The 21233-nt window shown below is 34.5% G+C and overlaps 1 protein-coding gene across 4 annotated transcripts in view; it reads left to right on the forward strand.

The window, feature by feature from the left end:
- Positions 1-2144: 2144 nt before the first annotated feature.
- Positions 2145-21233, forward strand: part of LOC138693212 (serine-rich adhesin for platelets) — a 103622-nt gene continuing 84533 nt past the window's right edge. For all 4 annotated transcript variants that reach the window (XR_011330252.1, XM_069817000.1, XM_069817001.1 and 1 more), the window contains exon 1: positions 2145-2280. The gene's annotated coding sequence lies outside the window, so the exon portion shown is untranslated. The remainder of the gene's footprint in view (positions 2281-21233) is intronic.

The raw sequence follows: 21233 nt of genomic DNA on the forward strand, positions 1-21233 counted from the left end.
TATTATTATTATTATTATTATTATTCCAATGAATTAAGGTACTGTATTATCTTCCATTTCCCTGACTTCATAATTTACTCATTTGTAAGTAGGCCTAACTTATCCCTTTCTTTTTAAAAATATATTGACGTTGATGTGTTAGAATTTTTACTAAAGCAAACAGGAGTCACAATACACGATTAGTACAAATGTGTGATTTTTCTTGCACAACTTGCAGCGGTGAAATAAATATCTAATAGGCCTGCTGATTAACCTGTTACTTACAAATCTCGTAAGCAACGAAATTAACAATGTTTTGCTGCTTAATGTTGTTTCACCTCTGACGTGAAAGGTGTAGGATATCATATGCATTTTGGTTTCATGTGATAATGTCGTGTTTTTCTATAAATATTTCAGATGTCCAGGAAGCCAGTTTTAGTTTGAACCTGGCCAGTCACCATAACAATACAGTTATCCTAAATTATTTGTTATAAACTTTTTAAAATATAATTTAAATAAATATAACTACAGAAAACAAGCTAAGAATCTAAATTATACAAACAGGCCTAAAATAAAATATAAACAGAAGAGACTATTGACATACCTATTATAATAAAAGTATGAGGATGTAAATACAGTTAAGCCAAATACAAAAATCTATGAAAAAACATAACTTCAACATAATACGTAACAAAATGCAACATTATCATTAAGTACATGTATGTGTCAATTAGCGTAAAATCAGTGAACTTTAAATCCTCTAAAAAAAATACGAAGTGAAAAGAAACATGTTTATACCTAATTTATTACAAAATAAATAATATTAATAAACAAACCTTGAAAACCAACAGAGTGATTATATGCATCTACAAATTATAGGTATTTCTGACGTATAGCAGGCATTCCGAATCTTCAACAAAACTGCAACATTTATGGGATCACAAAACAGCTGTTTACATTGAATTTGAAAACAAACAGCGTAATTTTATTGGTATAGGAAGTGAGACCCAACAATTTGGCTAGAATTCTGATACATAAAAACCACAAATAAGACTATAAAAATGTAGTTACATAATATTTAATATTTAGTAGAATAGTCAATTACTTTGTCATCAATAACCGTAAAAATTCCCAAAGACTGCAACCATTTTATTTTAATTTATTGTCTTGTTTTTTTTTATCACCAACGCGCATTTAATTTATAATACATCAACAATTAACGTTTGGTACGACCGCAAACATAATTCCATCGACACACACTTATATTGTAACATTAATTTACATTGAAAATCGGCATTAGCACAAACACGTGTCCTGAATGGTAGGCCTCTGGGTGGGGAACTCCACCCGACACCGTCTCAACTTTTCCCTTTATATCCACACAACTCGCGTGGGCTGACGAAACGCCAGAGACCCACAACGAGTGCACACAAACTCTGTGTGACTTGGAATTGTGGTTTTCTGTTAACGTACACAGTGACGTATATATTATGCAAATCTAGTCTTTCAGGTGAAGCTTCCTGTAAAGCAGATTTGAATAATTTCAAGGGAAAAATTGTTCCGGGGCCGGGTATCGCTCCCGGGACATCTGGTTGAACGTACCAGCGCTCTCCCAACCGGCCCCGGAACAATTTTTCCCTTGAAATTATTCAAATCTGCTTTACAGGAAGCTGCACCTGAAAGACTAGATTTGCAAAATATATACGTCACTGTGTATGTTAACAGAAAACCACAATTATTCCAAGTCACACAGAGTTTGTGTGCACTTGATGTGGGTCTCGGCGTTTCGTCAGCCCACGCGAGTTGTGTGGCTATAAAGGGAAAAGTTGAGACGGTGTCGGGTGGAGTTCCCGGGTAGCTCAGTTGGGAGAGCGCTGGTACGTTCAACCAGAGTTCCCGGGATCGATACCCGGCCCCGGAACAATTTTTTCCCTTGAAATTATTCAAATCTTCTTTACAGGACGCTTCACCTGAAAGACTAAATTTGCATCAATGAGTTAGAAAGACTCGTTGATTTGCATAGTTAATTACAGTGTTGCCGACGTATGGCTCCGGCTTGTAACTAAAGAAGGCTCTGCATACATACACATTTTGACATATACGGGCAGTCAACGAAAGAGATCGAATGACTGTTCTATAGCTGCTTTAGAAGGCTGCGAGAAAAGCAAATGGCGGATGAAAATAGGTAAACATATGAAAATTATACTGAACTTGACAGTTTTCATTTTTATATGTTTTGGGAGAGTGACTATGCAGTTATAACTCTGCTTTTATTCCGTCTAATATGAGATTATATTAATTGTAAGTACATTAGAAATAATAATGTTGAAATAAATTTAGAATTGCTGTATAGTAAACATGAATGTTATTCAGAAAATGAGAACGTTTCAAACAAATAAACAAAAAGAAAAATAGCCCATCTTACTTTTTATAAATTGTACATTAACGAACTGGAACATATTCTTCAATTCGTAATACTCTTTCTAGAATTTATGTTCGTTTACGACGTTTTACCTGTAATAAGTAAAACGTAAAGTTACTCTTGGTGGCTTGGCCTTACATGGTTTATTTTTCAGTTTGAAGTTACGTATGAACTTGTAAACTGTTTTCATATATGTATGTGCTTTCCTTATATGCTTTTCTCTTCAGCTTTCAGTTATGTACAGTTATTAAATATAGCCTACACATGTATGTAGGCAAAAATAATAATTATAGGGCCTATATTCACGAGTAATGTTAATCAAACCAGTTAATTGTGGCTGCTGCTGTGAAATCGAGAGAGTGGTTAGTATGTGAATTATTATTATACCTACAATTAATATTGTCACTCTAGACCAGTTAAAAAAGTCAATTATGCACTAAGAAGTAGTGAATAATTAATGTACATTTAAATGCATATTAATATAACGAATTTGATTAACACAGCAACCATATCTGCCGATTTCGTACCAGCCATAATTAGTAGCCAGTTTGGCTAAGTTTACCATTTTCGTACCCAACCAGAATTTCTTAATTTGGGTAATTTGCTAGGAGACGTTGCATATAGACCACTTTTACACTAAACCTAAAATTTGTTTTTGCAAGATATACTAAAACCCTAAACTAACCTAACCTAACCTTTTCCTTAATCTGTGACAGGTTACGTTAGGCTAGGTTAGTGTTTTAGTATACGTTGTATACACTAAGGTTAGGTTTAGTGTAAAAGTGGTCTATATGCAACGACGTCTCCTAGCAAATTACCCTAATTTGTAAATTATTGGAGGGTGAGTGTTATTTCGACCTTGTCAGTCCTAGGCTTAGTAGTAGTTGTCAAGGTCGTGGACCACCTCTGGTAATTCTGTTAGTAGCAGTTCAGGTAGCCAGTCTTATATTACTACTTTGTCTTTTCTCTGCTGCCTGCTTCACTGTAAACCTCTATTTGTTTCTTTTTTCTAACCTGATTATCTGCAACCAGTGTTTTTGCATAGGCCTAGTGTTTTTGATCTCGTCCGACCATCTTATTCTTCTCATACCCTGTCTTCTGCATCCTTCTGTGATTCCCAGTTGATACATTTCTTCTGATCGGGTATCCAAAATATTTTAATTTATTTCTTGTACAATCTGTTCCTTAATGGTGAAAGGTATAGGACCTACTGGAATTACATATAGCCTATAATGCTAAAATATGTGAGATGGTCATATTGATTGATTGCTGCTCAATGTTATAAATAGAGTCTGGATTTCTATGTAATAACATATTTTTCCCTTAGTATGTACTGTCTCTCTGAAAACCTAAAATGTTGGCGAATTAAGCAAATAAGACCAATAAAGGCATAGGCCTACCTATTTAATTTTTTAATATTAGGCCTGTATATTTTTACATATTTCACACAATATTACATATTTTTAAGATAATTACATATTTTTACGTATAAAAGTAACATTCATGCCAAATGTCGATTATTAAACACCTTAATTATCAATAAGTATTTCAACAGTGGTAAATAGACTAAATTATAAAAAAAAATCTCTTTAAGTACTGGTTCTGTCTTTTCGACAAAAAAACATTCCAAAAACCCCCGATTTTTGCCCCAATAACTAAAACACTTAGAAAAAATGATCAGAAAGCGTTAAAATTTCGAAAAAAGTTCAAGGAAAATTAAAATCTGAAAACTCCCAAATTTCGGAAGTAACTTAAAAATACAAAACTTTCACAAAAACAAAAAATAAATTTTAACTCTTTCTGCTAATTTTTTCAAGTGTTTTAATTTTAGGGCAAAAATCGGGGATTATTGAAATGTTTTTTTTTTTTTTTTTTTGTCGAAAGGACAGAACCAGTAATTATAGACATTTACTCAGATTTCCAATCTGCCTTCAAACTTGAGCCACAATTTTCACATATATATTTATGACACAAAACACTGTGACAAAACAAAAACCTACATGCTCCTTCATACTGTTCTCCTTCCAATGTCAGAACTAATGTCAAAGTGATAAAAACAAAAGGAAAACAATCGAATTAATGTTACACCATCAAATATTGACTTATACACATCTAGCTCGCGATAGAATCTTGTGCGGACTTGTTAATAAAAACCTGAACTAACCAAACCTAACCTTCGTATATGCAAGATGGGTAACCACAGTACGAAGGAAACTGCTTGATTTGATCTGGAATTTATACGCCAAAATAAATTCACGTAATAAATATCACACCATTCCCACACTCCATGACAGAACGGTTCCTGTCCTCTTATAAACATAAAAAACAAAATGACTCACCACCACTTCCAGTTGGCCGATATCCCTAAGTACGTAAATATAGTAAATCTAAACTATGATTTTAGCCACCGGCGTGCCTCAGTCGGTTAAGGCGCTTGCCTGCCGGTCTAAAGTTGCGTTCGGGCGCGGGTTCAATCCCCAGTTGGGTTTTTTCCGAGGTTTTCCCCAACTGTAAGGTGAATGCCAGGTAATCTATGGCGAATCCTCGGCCTCATCTTGCCAAATACCATCTTGCTATCACCAATTTCATCGACGTTAAATAACTTTGTACTTGATACAGTGTTGTTAAATAACCAACTAAAAAAACTATGATTCTTTTCTGCTCACTACACATTAGAAATAATAATCATAAACTTTTAAAACATTAAATTCATAAAAAACCAAAACCAGTGCTTACAGATAATTACCATTTCAATGAAAAAATAATGCAGATTCACCACAATTTTCACATACATATTTATCACAAAACTCTGTGACCAAACAAACATTCATGCAACTCTTCTTCATCCTTACATAACCATGAAATTCTGTAGCACGTATACCGCAGCCTGCACACAATTTAACATCACGAGACGTAGAACAACACGCACCTTCCATACTCACAACTAATGTCAAAGTGACTGCACAGTCTAGTATATACAGTCACGAAGCTCAATACATAGGGAATATCCATCCATAGATAGTTGCTAACCACTAGGATCGCTACTATCGCCTCATCACATACAATGCAAAATAGTACCGGCACAGTCAATTGTTCCTAGTACCCTCAACAACTCAAGCTTCGTGACTGTATATGGGTCATTCTCATGAAACGTCATCTTTAGAACCCAAAAATGGCAACAATTGTAATTGTGATGAGATTAATTTTTTTATAGGTATTGGTTAAAGGTGTGAAAGATAAGTCAGGTATGTTAGTGGTCATATCTAAATCTTTGTGTGCTACGAGAAATGAAACAAAATCAATTTTCAGATTCCACGGTGTCCACAGCATCCCCACGGTGTCTACAGTTTTAATTCGTGGATTATTTCTATAGCTCGGTAAAGGCAATTTGATTCACACACCGACTTGAAATCAGTACTGAAAATGAAGTGTCACAAATTATGATTCATAATAATATTAACTGATTTTTATTAGATATAATGCGATTGAGCCATGTTACAAAATGAAATGAGTATTTATGTTCGCTCGCAAACTTATTAATTAATAATGTGAATAGTATCACCAACAGTGATAAACACATAAATTTATATGTTTATAAACAATAATGTAATATTGGAATTCACTTATTTTTCAGTAGGTTTTTTAACGACGCTGTATCAATACTTGGCTATTTAGCATTAATGGAATTGATGATAGTGAGATAGTATTTGGCGGGATGAGGCTGGGGATTCGCTAGAGATTACCTGACAGTCACCTTTCTGTTGGGGAAACCTCGAAAAAAATCTAACTAGCTAATCAGCCCAAGCAGGAAACGAACCCACGCCTGATTGAAACTCCAGATTGGCAGGCAAACTCCTCAGCCGACTGATTTCACTTATTCCATGAAGCTATTATTTAAATGGAAATAAGAAATGATTTACAGTTATAGTAGTAACAATTGCAATAATGATAAACATTTTACCCTTTAATTCTGATTCTTTTATTAGTACCTATATAAACACTTATGCCCTACAAGAAAACAGGAAGCACTTCTGTAGAAGACACAAACCAACTCCTTTACACAATAGGAAATTCTCAATGACCCATATCATGGTGAACACATTGAAATTTACAGATATAACAACTCAATTCATTGAAAATTAACAAGTTTGGAATTTCTTTATGCTACTGTACTGATGCTCCTTTATTGTATCAAGGGATGCTTTTACTCTAAACTGTGGCTACTCTTTTGTCTGTAGGAATTATTCTGACGAACAGCTGTGTGAGAAACTATATACTTCTTAATTATTTTGCCACATATGCTGTGTCTTACTATTTGTTTACTTTCATATCCGACAGAAGAGAATGAAGATTTTAATTATTGTTCTAGCACCTCTCCAAGAATCAGTTTTTTTTTTATGTCAGAAGGAACTAGACACCTTCTTAGCAAAGTGCGAACTGCAGTGCGCAAGGAAGATTGCTTTTTTCTCCTCCGTGATACAAGATGAAGTACAGCATAGGCCTATTTCAATTCTTCTTTATATGTTAATAATGCTTTTTCCATTTTTCTGTTAAATGTTTAAGCTTAATGTTTTCGACTTTCAATTTTGGAATAACTTCACTACTATTTATTAGCAGGAGAGCTTTTTGCATCCTTTCCCAAATTACTGTGGTTACATTGTTGAATACATTTTTTTATTTTTAATTTTCGTGCAATATTCTCTCGTCCATTCTCTTCATTTTTCCTTCGCTCTTTTAATTTTCTATTAGTTATGGCCAAAACTGTCTCAATTTTTCCTTGCTTCCTCCTCTCAAACCATCTCTTACTCTCTGAGGCTATGTAAGCAGCATGCTTTTCAGGATCTGCTTTCGCCATAAACGCTCTGGTTCTATTTTCCTTGCAAGTTGCACGTTTCAACTCTTGACATTTTTTTAAATGTCTGATTTCTTACTTTTATAAATTTTTGTCTTGAAGCTTTTTTTTCTTGTCCTTCCCTTATTCTCATATTTTTTCTGTCCTCTAATCAGTTTACCATCACTCATCGTGTAATACAAATGAATGATACAATCGCAATATTGTATCCATATAGAACTACGTAATCCTAGAGACCTTATGTTTCCATCTACATCATAAACATCACATCAATAATAATTATCATGGACTGTGAACTAAATATCCCGTTCTAAATAAATGCATGGTGTTTACAGCCATGGTGTCCACATTTCAGACTTTGTGCTTGTGTGTTCTAATTACTTTTAAGCATATTAATTTTTCTGGTCATATTTGATAAGTAGCCTATGAAATCAATACTTACCCAATAGTTGAAAATTCCCCTTTGTGTAGTTGAGCTGGCACTTTATCCACAGTGTCCACTTAAAAAAATTAACACTTGCTATTCGATGCTGCTTTTGAACTTGACATCCAAGTGCAGATTTCCGTATGTCTGAGAAAGCACTGGCAATTCACTGTCTTTATCTCCCGAATGTTCTGGGAACACCACATTGAACTTCTCTTTTAAAGTGGCAAATTCAAAGCGAAGAATCATCCGTTCCATGCCAAAGCCCAAAATTCGTGGACAAAAACTACACCACTTTCATAGTGACATTGAAACATTTCTATGAAACAGTTGTATATGAGCTGTTTACTTCCTTTAACATACTTTCGAATACAATGTGTTTTTTTGTAATTGGATTTATAGTTTGAAGGTAATATTTATTGAAATTTATATTTTGTAGTGCAGGACATCCACGATGTCCATATATTTGGGTATTCCTGCTATGCATGACGATAAGAAAATGTAATATGTTTAGGGTGAATAATTAGGTGTAATAGTCCTATATTCTTTACACAGGAGACATTTTTCAAGTTACAAGCCATTACAGAACTCTATGCAGGGGAAAGAAATGTGATGGGTTTCGTGAGAATGACCCATATACTAGACTGTGGTGACGATAAACTAACCAAACCTAACCTTCGTATATGCAAAATTTATAACCAGACAACGAAGGAAACTACTTGATTTGATCTGGAATGTACACACGAAAATAAATTCACATGAAGATGACGTCACACCGACACTGCATTACAGCCTCAGCACATGCATCACATCAAAATGGTTCCCGTCTTCTTATATACACATCAAAATATAAAATGGCTGACCACCACTTCCAATCAGCTGATATCCATAAGTACGTAAACATAATAAAATGAAAACTACAATTGTTTCTGCTCACTTTTTCTATGTGTTTTCACATTAAGAATAATAATCAAAAAGTTTTAAAACATTAATTTCATGAAAAACCAAAACAGTACTTACAGATAATTACAAAAAAATAGCCTATTTATACAATTTTTAAGTTGTCAGTATTTAAGTAATGGGATACATTATTTCAGCATTCAGGACAGGGCAACCACTCATGTATAACCTGGAATTTTGCTGCTAATCCTGGTATCTTGCTCTTTGTACTCAAAAAAAACCTAGATGATTGATATGTCTTTCTACATAACAACCTCATGTCACTTCACTGCCCGAGCCAGATCCTCAGTGAAGAAATATGGAATTCTCTAGAAGACATTACTATCAGCCACATCCATTTGTTTAAATATGCACCAATAACTTCTTGCGATGTTACGAGATTGTTTTCGGTATATAAGAATATATTTTTTTATCATCAATGGAAATTAACTTCTGTGACACACTGTGCTTCATGCTTTGATTAATTTAGAATACCAAAAACTATATCGTGGCATATAAATATGTAATTTGTATAAAGTTAATGGTATATATTTCTTTGTTTAAAATATAATAATTTTTTAAAATAAACAATTCCTTTTGCAAATTTGATATTAGGCCTACATATTTAGTACAGGGGTTTAATTACATATTTTTAGGATCAATATTACATAAAAATCCGGATTAATTGTAAAGTTCTTGTTAAAAATGATATTTTTGTTCTATATCTGGTATTTAACAGTTCTTTACTAGAATTACATTATCCTTTCCAGTTCAGGTAAATGTATCTATTACTCTGATATCAATAATTACATAATTATCTCTTCAGAAAGTTTAGATTATTGCTGAAAAATTTCTACACTGTCTTCCAAAAAGAAAAAAACCATGGCATCTAGTTTCTTTTAATACAGAAACACCATCTGAATATGGAAAAATTAATTTTTCTTTCACAAAACTATGGAACTATTTCCACACAGATTTTGAGCTTTAAGAATGCTTACATAAATGTAATATTATCATAATCTTGTTAAAAATTGTGTGTGTGTCTATATATATATATATATATATATATATATATATATATGCCAATTTTGGCATAAATGAAAACAGACGATTTATTGGTCATCCATTTGATACAATACAGTCAAAACATCAAAACTGTTCATTTTATGATCAGTAACAAGTATTATTGGTACTTCTAGCACTTATTACCACAATGAGTTTTCTTAGCATGCCCATGGCCAAAGCCGAGATACCCTCCTGTATATTTCCTCCCATTCTTTCTGTAGTGCCTCCCATAGTGTAGTGCTGGGGTGGTGAAAACTCAGGTCTGGTTATGACGTCCAAGCATGCTCAACAAATGCTCAGTAGGATTGAGGTCAGGACTCCTTGCTGGCCAGTTCAAAGTTGAAATGCCTACCTCCTGGAGATAGTCCATGACACACCAAGCAGCATGGGTACATACATTGTCGTGCATAAGTACAAAATTTTCGTCCATGAAAGGTGCAAAAGGTACTACATCAGCAAGTATCTCTTCAATGTACCATTGTGCCGTTAGTGATCTGTTCTCTATGAATGCAAGCTCAGTACAGGCATCTGAAGTTATGCCTTTCCACACTATCATAGAGCCTCCTCCAAAAGGCCTCCTATGGGAGAAAGTATTTATAAGGTGCAAAGAATTCTTCAGATCTTCTTCACAATCTTTCCTTCCATCCGGTGACCTTAGCCAGAATCTAGACTTGTCACTGAAAAGCACTTGGCTTCACTGCTTATCAGTCCAGTGTTCATGTCTCTGCTCAGAACATAGACAGGCTGTTCAGTGTTCTGAAGTAAGCTCTAGGTCTCTGGCAGGACTTCTTGAGGCTAGATCTGTCTCTGTGTGCTTCTTCTTACAGTATTCTCATTGACTGTTCTATTGTATACTTTTATTAGGCGATCTCATACCTCAGTAGCAGTGAGGTGTCAATTTCATAGGACTTTCATCTTCAAGAAACGGGCTTCCGTGGCATCTTGGATGACTTAATGTGAGTCTCCTCTTTAAAGTATTAAGTTCCTGGAAATGTTTTACAGTTTGAAGGATACTTCTGCAGGATGTACCCATGATCTTGCCAACATAGTGGTAGCTGCGGCCTTCATTTACAAGTGCAATTCCAATCACCAAATCCTCACAGCTTAGAGGCATTTTTATGTGTACTTTTCTCCTAAATCTTAACACTAAATATTGCAGTCCTGATAGACTAAGTGACTGTATTAATAGACTCAATAAAGATCTCGAATCCGTTTCATCTTGGTCTCAACAATTCGGACTTAACTTAAATACAGATAAATCACAGGCCATCTTATTTTCAAATAAAAGATTAATCCCCGATATTAATAAGCTCAACCTTCCTCCTGTGACTCTGAATAAAGCGATCATTCCATTCAGTTCAACTGTAAAAAACCTGGGAGTTCATTTTGAATCTAACCTTACCTGGGACACGCATATCAAACACACATGCAAGAAAGTATTTTCCACTCTTCACTCATTAAAAAGATTGTACCACTATCCAGCTAAATTAAAGCAGACGCTTGTACAGACTCTTATTATGCCTCATTTCGATTATTGTGACGCTTTATTCAGTGATCTTAGGGTGGATTTATCCCAGAAACTGCAACGTGTTCATAATGCTTGTGTTCGTTTCATTTGTAATGTCCGCTATTACGACCACATTTCGCCTTCTTTCGATAAATTATTGTGGCTCAGGTTAAATGAGAGGAGAAAGTTACATTCCCTTTCTCTCTTATACCGAATTTTGCACACTTTTACTCCCTCTTACTTATCTGTCCGATTCCACAGTCTTTCTCGGTATCATAACTTAAATACTCGGTCACAATATAACACTCTAGAAATACCACTGCACACATCATCTCTTTATTCTTCGTCTTTCACTGTTGCTGCTTCTCGTCACTGGAATTCTCTGCCGCATGAAATCAAGGGCTGCCGAACTTTAATTTCCTTTAAATGTAAATTAGAAACATATCTTATGATGAGTTGCCAGACCTAACATGTTGCAAATGTGTTCCACTGTTTATTTTTATTTTATTATTATTTTTTTTGTTTCTTATTTTTATTATCTAAATTGTGTTTATTTATCACTTAATGCCAATATGTATCCCACTATGTTGTTTTTTATTATTAATCTATTTTTTGTGTACATTTTATTCAATTGTCGGTTTCTGGTTTAATTATGTAAATCCTACTTAATTGCAATCTAATATTAATATGTATACTAATGTGTTATGTTTTTATTTTTACTGTGTACATTTTTCTTTTTTATTGAATTATCGGCTTCTGTTTTTATGTGATTCGTATTTGATTCTAACAAATTAATATGTATTTCACTATGTTTATTTTTATTTTATGAGGTAAATTTTATGTAACTACCTCTTTTGATCTCATTATGTATCAGTATGTAATTACTTAATTCCGATCAAGTTTTATGTTCAACTGTGTAAGCAAGTTTTAATCCTGGTTGAGTGTAAGAGAAGGCCTTACGGCCTTAACTCTGCCATGTTAAATAAAGCCATTATTATTATTATTATTATTATTATTATTATTATTATTATTATGATAATGCAACAAATTTTAGCATGCTAGGGCTTTAAAACAATAAGGCTATAAATAATGGTATTGTTGATAATATATTTTGTAAGCATTGTTTAAGCTATACATCTGTGTAGAAATAATTATTTTATAATTCTGTGGTGATATAATAGAAGCAAATTTCATTTTTCTACTTTCAGATGGGGTTTCTGTGAAAAACTAGCTTTTACGGTTTTTTTTTGGAGGGCAGCATATTTAGAGTATTGCTGCCGTCTTTTATCATAGAAAGTTGAATTTATAAGATTTATGCTCTAGCATATGACATTCAAACGTTTGTGTAAAGATTGATTAATTGGAGGAAGATCACTATGATCCAGCACTCTGATCTTGTAGATTGTTTGTGCTAATCTCCCAACTAGATATATTCCAAACCACACCATCGGGTATTGTGTTAGGTTTCAAATCAGGCACTCCTGTTCATCCCTAGACCAGCCCTCTTAGCCAGCTGATGATCAGAGAATGCTAATGGAATGGAGCGTGGACAAAATGATGTTGATGCTTAATATGAGGAAATGGGAGAATCCTGAGGAAAACCCTAACTGTGATCTTGTCCACCATATGTGTCATTGCATTGGGTATGGTTTTCTCTCATGTAACAGCTGAGATGGATGTTGAAAAAACATATCATAATAACTCACACATATGTTATAATTATCAGATTAATAGAAAGCTTAAGTAATACCTGCATTAATAAATTATGTAATTTTCAACTTCATAATGTTGTAAACTAAGTCATTAGGAATATCGTGTATTATCTTTTAAAAATAATTATGTTTCATGTAACAGTTTAACGAGATGAGATTCCATTGTTTTAGTTTGGTTTGGTTTAGGTCTAATACAGTTTAATTTGGAAAACTTACCTTTAATGTATTAACAGTTGTCTTATTATGTGACAACTGGAACTTTGTGAAAGTGTCTGATGGTGAGAGTTGTGGGCATTATTTATTTATTGGAAGGTGGTTGTTGTTTAGTCAACTGTCCGAAGACAGGCCTGAACCTCACAAGTGATACCAACAAGGTACCACTTATGAGGCAACTAGATCAAGAGATAATGGGGTAGGATGGCCAGTTCCTTTTCCCCTCCATTGCATACATTGCTGATTAGCTACATGCAGACTGAACTTCAATCAGAGGCATTACTGGAAGGTGGTGTTGAGTAATTTTAATTAAGCTATTAGATGCTATAACATATTAATATATTCAGAATAAGAATCTCGGATTTTCAACCGTCCATTTGTTTGATTTAATCAGATGGGACAGACTGAGCAATAGGCGACATCTCTGGTTCTTATAAGACAATATAGGCGTAGTGCTAATTATGTAACTTACAAAAAGTATTTCTGATACATCGGGGAAACTAAGTGCCATCATGTGTTTAGAAAAACAATGTTCTTCTGAACACAAACATTTAAACGAACAATTGTAATTCAATCTGACTTAATTTCTGCTTCTTAAATATGCTTAATTTAGTATAAAATATTCTCAGGAATGCAGCATAGAAATATTCACATTAGTATATCCTTTCATATCATGTACCTAGTTGGGTATTAGTTATTTTCATAAATACTTATTTTACAAATATAAATGTGTTTGCGGAGGGCACAATTTGCTGCTCAGTATGATTATAGGACAACATTTGTCTGGTTCATAGATCATTTCCTTTAATTTTGATATGTTTTCCCTTGTAGGAAGATACCAATTTCTCCATAATTTGGTATAGTCAAAGATAATAGTTCTATTTAAATCTGATGGGCTAGTCTGTAGTTATTTCTCCTTCTAATCACGTAATACGTACTAATTCATAGTTAATGTATACATTTTATTGTATACATCAATTTTTGAGGTAGTAGGCTTATCATAGAGTAGATAAAAACTTAGGTCAGTTTTAACTTATTTATTGTGATGATTACATTTTTGAACACAATAAACAATACTTCAGCCTATGAATACGAAAACTGTCATAGTTACATTTCAGCAGGATGTCTGACGTCACTCATTTGTATAAAAAAGTCATAACTATTAACACTGAAGATGTTTGAATCTGACATAGATATTATTAACATTTTTTTTTTTTCTGGAAAAATTCTGGTTTATTATTCTGTTATCGTTGGTTACATAATACACTACATTTCTGCAACAGGGCCTGCTACATTTTGTGAAACCTGAAGTAATAGTGGTGATGATGATCGTCTTCGTGATGATGGTCCTTGGTTGTGGTGGCAATGGAGGTGGTTGTGGTCATTGGTTATTGTCATGGTGGTGGTAGTCATGATGATTGTGGCCATGGCTGTGTACCAGTACTTGGTAGGATTAGCAAGCAAGATAGTACAGTAGAACCCCATTATACTGCATGTGTAGTGAACATGTTTTACACCCGCATTATAATGTATCTGTAATATAATGAAGTTTTTTTTTTTTTTAGTGAATGTGAGTTAACTTACATACATAGTGTTCTGTCCAAGGTCACGTCTTTCACTGCAAACTCAGCTTTCTCCAATCTTTACTATTTTCTACCTTCCTTTTAGGGTCCTAATCCACTGGCATGACTGGTCATGTGTGGTTAGCCGCATGCGTTTGATAAACTCGCGACTTTACACATGCAACTACGTGCGGCAAGAATTCTTAATGGAGGTTAAAGAGATAGCAAACCCAACTATTTCATCATGTTCGTCATCACAATAAACAAAATCGACGATATTGGATACATCCCCCATGTTCTTGGAACATTCCACGAAGTGTATTCCCTATGCTCTAATATTATTAATGACGCAAACATGAGGATACCTTTTTCATCTTCACAAGAATGAATGTGAAATTTTTCGATCAACTGTTATCTGTACAATACAGAAAATTAATGTTCATTTTATTTGAGTGCTCAGTAAATTAATTTATACATATAATATGTATGATAGATCAAGATAATAAATTGATAACAGTAAACTATTGATAACATTGTAAGGCACGAAATTGTTCAAGGTATGAAAAGCACCACTCCTTTCTCATGCAGGAGCATTTAAATGGCGTTGTTGGCATTTAAATGGCCAGAATTATGGAAAATTAAATGAAGAAGCGTGTCAGATTATACATAAAACTAAAATTTGCGTTTTTCATCATATTTTGTCGACATTTTACATATGCATCGCCTGTAATCTTTAACACATTTTTTCATTTTTTCCCGCATTAAAATTTTTCATGACACTCTGTACAATATTTTCTGTCCAAGTATAATGAAATACATTTTCAAGATATGTTGAGAAATGCCCATTAAAGAGAATAACATTATAGGTTTCCATCTAACAGGAATGTTTTAGAAGTTATAAGCATTTTAGGGCCTAATTGTATAGGGTAAACATTGGTAATTTCGTGATAATTTCATGAAAATTAATTTAAAATGCAAATGTGTAAATATATCCTTATTCCGATTTTTTCATCTAAAAGACGATAATTTGCTGTACAAATCTGGAGACATAAAAGATTGGACACGTTCTTGAACAAGTGCCAAAAACCACTTTTACAACTTAAGCTAAAAAGTTGGTTATTTCGTGATAACCTTGGTAATTTCGTGATATTACATGGATAATTTCGTGAGAGGTAGAAGAATTGTGGAAAAATTCATTAAAGTCAAATGAAATTCTCATTTATTGTTACAAGACTTCAAACATAATAATTCCGTCTAATATTCATAGCAAGAAAACATAGAAATACATATCAACACATAATAAGAATGAAATCAAAGTAAAAATTGAAATTGAAAAGGGATCTTCTTTGCCGTGAAAGGGTGAACACTTTTATTACGGACTTTCCTATAGCCTATATTACTAGGGTAACTCCAAAAGTAATGCATAACATTTGTTTAAAAATTATATTTTTATCCTACAGCTTTGCTATTTTCACAGAATGTAGATGCATCCTTTAGGAACAAAATGTCACTTTTCCACATAATCCCCGTCCCTTTCAACTGCCTTACGTAACCTAGGAACGAGGGCCTGTAGACCAGCACGGTAAAAGTCTGGACCAACACGTCAGAGCCACTCTTTAGCAGCGTGTACAAGGGAATCATCTTCTAACCTCGTTCCGCGAAGGGATCCTTCATTTTACCAAGGAGATGGTAATCGCATGGTGCCAGTTCAGGACTGTAAGGCGGTTGTTTCATTGTTGTCTGTCTGAATTTTCTGATCTGGTCTGTGGTCTTGTGACTGATATATGGCTGTGCGTTGTCGTGCAATAGCAGAACATCCAGCTTCTCCCGATGTCGTCGAACACAACTCAGTCGAGCTTGAAGTTTCTTGAGAGTTGCAACATACGCATCAGAATTAATGGTGTTTCCGTATGGCATGATGTCCACAAGCAAGAGTCCTTCTGAATCGAAAAACACAGTAGCCATAAATTTTCCTGCCGAAGGTGTACTTTTGAATCTATTTCTTTGGTGAATTTGCATGATGCCACTCCATTGTCTGCCTTTGTCTCCGGTCCAAAATAGTGGAGCCATGTTTCATCTTCTGTCACAATTCTTGCAAGTACCGTATTGGCCCGAGTGTAAGCCGCACCCTTAATTTTAGGGGGAAAGTAGGAAAAAAAAAAAAAAAAAGAAAAATTGAGTGCAGAATGAGAAAAAAAGGAAAATTGAGTGCAGTGAAATTTACATGTCACATTATCCAGTTACAAAACTGTTTACACTATTTAAACACTTTTTCTTCAATTACGGTATTACATGGGTAAATCACCAAAAATACCGGTACAACTAATCACTGTCTTCTCCAATGTCACTGCTGACTTCACTACTACCGGTACTGGTGTTTGTTTCATCACTGTCACTTTGTTCATCACTCTCCGCCCAAAGTACGTCGTCCTCACTGCCATCCAGAGCATTAGACACGCAGCATTTCTTGAAGCCTTTGATGATTGAATCTGGTGATATCATGTGCCACTCACACATAAGGCTGACAGATGGCTTCTTGATCTTCCCAGATGGAGTGAATGCATGACCCCCTTCTAGAAGCTAATCCGAATACTGTTTTCGGAGATGGTCTTTAAAAGGCTTGTTCACGACGACATCAAGCACCTGCAATTTTGATGTCATACCTCCAGGTATGACGACTAGGTCTGTCTTCAATGCAGTAATTTTCTTCTTTACTTCGGGTGTGAGGTGACCTTTAAAGGCATCCAATACTAACATAGCCCTCTTACAGAGCAGCGCACCTGGTCTGCGATTCCAAACCGTAGCTAGCCAGTCCACCATTAGTTTGGTTGTCATCCATCCTTTCTCTTGGCAACGAATCACTAATCCCTTAGGTAAATTCTCCTTGGTCATAGTTTTACGCTTCAGAATAACGTACGGAGGCAGTTTTCCTTCATCTGCCGTAACCGCCAGCATCACAGTGATTCTTTGTTTTTCATTTCCAGTTGTTCTCAATGATATGCTTTTCGGCTCTTTATTGTCAACTGTCATATTGCTCGGCATGTCCCAAAATACGGGCGTCTCTTCAGCATTGCCGATCTGGTGTAATGGGTAAGAGTGGCGCTGACGCAATTCAATGACGTGCCTCTGGAAGTTGATGAGTTTCTCAGTAAAATCATCTGGCAGTCTCTGTGCTAATGAAGTGCTTCATCGGAGAACAAGGCCACTTCTACGCATAAACCTGCAGCACCAACCTATACTCCATGGAATTCTGTCTGTGGAATGTTTAGGGTCTTCGCTATTTCCAACGATTTTACCTGGATTACTTGTCGAGAGACAGGCATCCCTTCTTTCCTTTTGTCTTGTACAAAGGAAAGGATCCTACGTTCTAGTTCAGGGTATTTCCCAGCCTTGGGTCCTCTGAAAGATTTTCTGGTTGTATTGGCATTTTTCAGTTTATCCTCCGAGGCGATCCAACGCCGCACATTAGACTCATCCACACGAAACTTTTTGCCGGCTTCTCTATTAGACGTACTCCTAGCATGACGAATAACTGCAAGTTTGAAACTAGCGTCATAACTGCGCCAAATTCCCAAGCTTGTTGAAGCTTTTCTTTCTACGTTTCCACTCATGGCTGAACCCGTAGCTACATACAAAAGAGTACGATCACTGTAATATGAAGACTGGTACATTGTTGCGTCATATACCATACGACTGCTGACAATTTCAAACACGAGCGCGTGGCATTGTTGCTCCATTTCAAAATTATAAAATTACCGGTAGCAACATGCGCCACATTTCAAGTTTAAATTTATCGGCCGCGCAAATAAGCCGCACCCCAACTTTTCGAGTTTGAAATTTGAATAAAAAGTGCGGCTTATATTCAGACCAATACGGTAAGTCATCTAGCACTTATCATTGGGACTTAGTATGATAACAAATCAAACAGAAGCTACACTGAACTCATTGCGTCTCCCTTTTCTTTTTTGTTATCACATCTTATCTTTAGATTTCTAAAATTCGTATTGTAATATAATTTTTAAAATAGTATAAAATGTAACACTTAATGCTCAACAAAATTTCGCCTCAAACAGCTAAGATTTCTATCAGTAAAGCTAAGCCTATATGGCGACTACAGCTGTATCTAAAATTCCAAAAACATTACTTAAAATTTCATGAAGATACAATAAATCTTTGTACCAAATATCATATGCATACCTTTAGTAATAAGACTGTAATGTAATTACAAACATCCACAAAATTTGTACGCCTGAGAAGTCGACGCTAACTTGCTCTCTCCAAACATAAAAGCTCACTGAAGCAGCTACAATAGTCATACAAAGCGTAGTTGTATCTTTCTGGAAACTGGACAACATATGCAATCCCTTGGCGGAAATTTGAATCTCGTGACAATTGGTTATTTCACGAAAGAGCAAAGAAAAAGTATCACGAAATAACCACTGCTACGAAATTACCAATGTTTACCCTAATGCATACACATTCAGAAAGAGAAAGAGTATTAAATAAAAAAATTCATACTCTGCCTGTCTATAACTTAAGCTTATTTAGTATTTATTTATTTAACCTGGTAGAGATAAGGCCATCAGGCCTTCTCTGCCCCTCTACCAGGGGATTACAACTATAATATGAACAATAAAATTACAATTAACATTAAACTTACAATTACAATTACAATAAAAATTAAAGTACGACAAGATTACCTGATTAATGAAAGCTAGACATTTTATCATAGAAATTAAGAACAAAGAATATTTTTGTATTTACTGAATTACAAATTGAACCTACAATAACAAAAGTCTATAGTAATGAAATTACCGGATATTGAAATATTTTGTGATAGATTAAGAGAACTATTTACAAGAAACCATGTCTGAATGAGTCTCAATTACTGGCCAAGTGCCTAGTAAGTTTGTGTTTGAATTCAATTTTATTTCGACAGTCCCTGATGCAGCAGGTAACGAATTCCAGAGTCTTGGCAGGGCTATTGTGAAAGAGGAATCCCATTTCCCATATGTCACATTACAGAAACATTCTTCCTGAATAGAAACACAATAAATTTAATATGAACGTCTCACAAATTTAAAATTATTAGCAAATTAGTTAATATTGAGTACCTAGTAGATTTTAAACTTTTTTTTTTTACATGTTTTGGTATTCAGAATACGTATGTATTTTAGCATGTTTACCTACACATTTTCTTTATTTTTGAAGAAAACGTTAGTATTTGTGAAGTTTAAAAATCCTTTTCACCCAGTGTTGAGATGCTGTAGAAATTTATGTCTTGAAAGCATGTCTAATTTGTTGTAAATCGCTGCAATGTTCAATGATTATTCTACAAAACCAAACATATTATAACTTTTATAACAGCTGTGTTCATTTGTACCTTTTTCAAAACATATTTCTTTGAAAGTACATCTTTTTTCTTCCTTTTAATTTCAAGTATTCTTCAATAATAAAACGTATATAAAAGTTTGCTAATAAACACTTCACAGCAATTAAGTTCGGTAAAAAAAAAAAAAAAAACATGCAATTTTATTCTTTTACAGGACAGATCTGTCAAATCATTAGTGTTATCTTTAATGTTCTTATGTTATAAATATATTTCCTTTTTGAGTTGTATCTTAGGGCGTAAAGGTGAAGTTTAAAACTCCATAAAGGTCAAGTTTAAAACTCTGTAAAGGTCAAGTTAAAACTCATTTTTTACTCAATGTTGAGATGATATAAAATTTTTTCTTCATAAGGGAAAAGCATGTCTAATCTGTTGTAACCACTTCAACACTCAGTGACCATTCTACACAACCAAGAAAATTAGATCTTTATAATAGATGTGTTTGTGTTTATAGCCTTTCTAGTAGATCCTTCATCTACAATGGACTATCGACTATTAGTGACGAGCAGTTGCCTGTTGTAAAATCGACACAGGACTAGGAAATTCTAAGGCACTGCTATAAATATCCTTATCATGCAGTATGTGACCGTAATATAATATAGGGCCTACTGTTTTATGATAGGTTGTAAAAATGGAAGTAGTGATAAAGAGAGAGGAAGTGAAGAATAAAGAGTAGAATTCACTAAACAATATTTATTCGCAGCTCTTGTAAGGAGTAATGTACATTAAATGCTAATTCGAGTGAGCACGGGTTGTTCCCACATGTGACAGGCTGCATCAGTGAGTTTTGTACATTTAACTCTTCTGTCGCTTGTGCATCACATTTCAAAATTTTGCCGCATGTGATTCAGCAGCCGTGCCATGTTGGTGGAGTATGTACCATACAAAGTAATACAATACAACTAAGTGCAGCGTGCAACAAAAAGCAGCTAGCCACTTGCAGCCAATCATGCCAGTAGGTTAGGGCCCTTAATCTCCACATATGATCCATATATCTTAATGTTGTCTATCATCTGATATCTTTTCTGCCCTGAACTCTACTTCCGTACACCACTTTTTCCAGTACATCCTTCACTAGGCAGTTTCTCCTCAACCAGTGACTCAACAAATTACTTTTTCTCTTCCTGGTCATTTTCAGCATCATTCATTCTTCACCCACTCATTCCAAC

The sequence above is a fragment of the Periplaneta americana genome, chromosome 17 (genome assembly GCF_040183065.1).
Source record: "Periplaneta americana isolate PAMFEO1 chromosome 17, P.americana_PAMFEO1_priV1, whole genome shotgun sequence".
Classification (NCBI taxonomy): Eukaryota; Metazoa; Arthropoda; class Insecta; order Blattodea; family Blattidae; genus Periplaneta; species Periplaneta americana.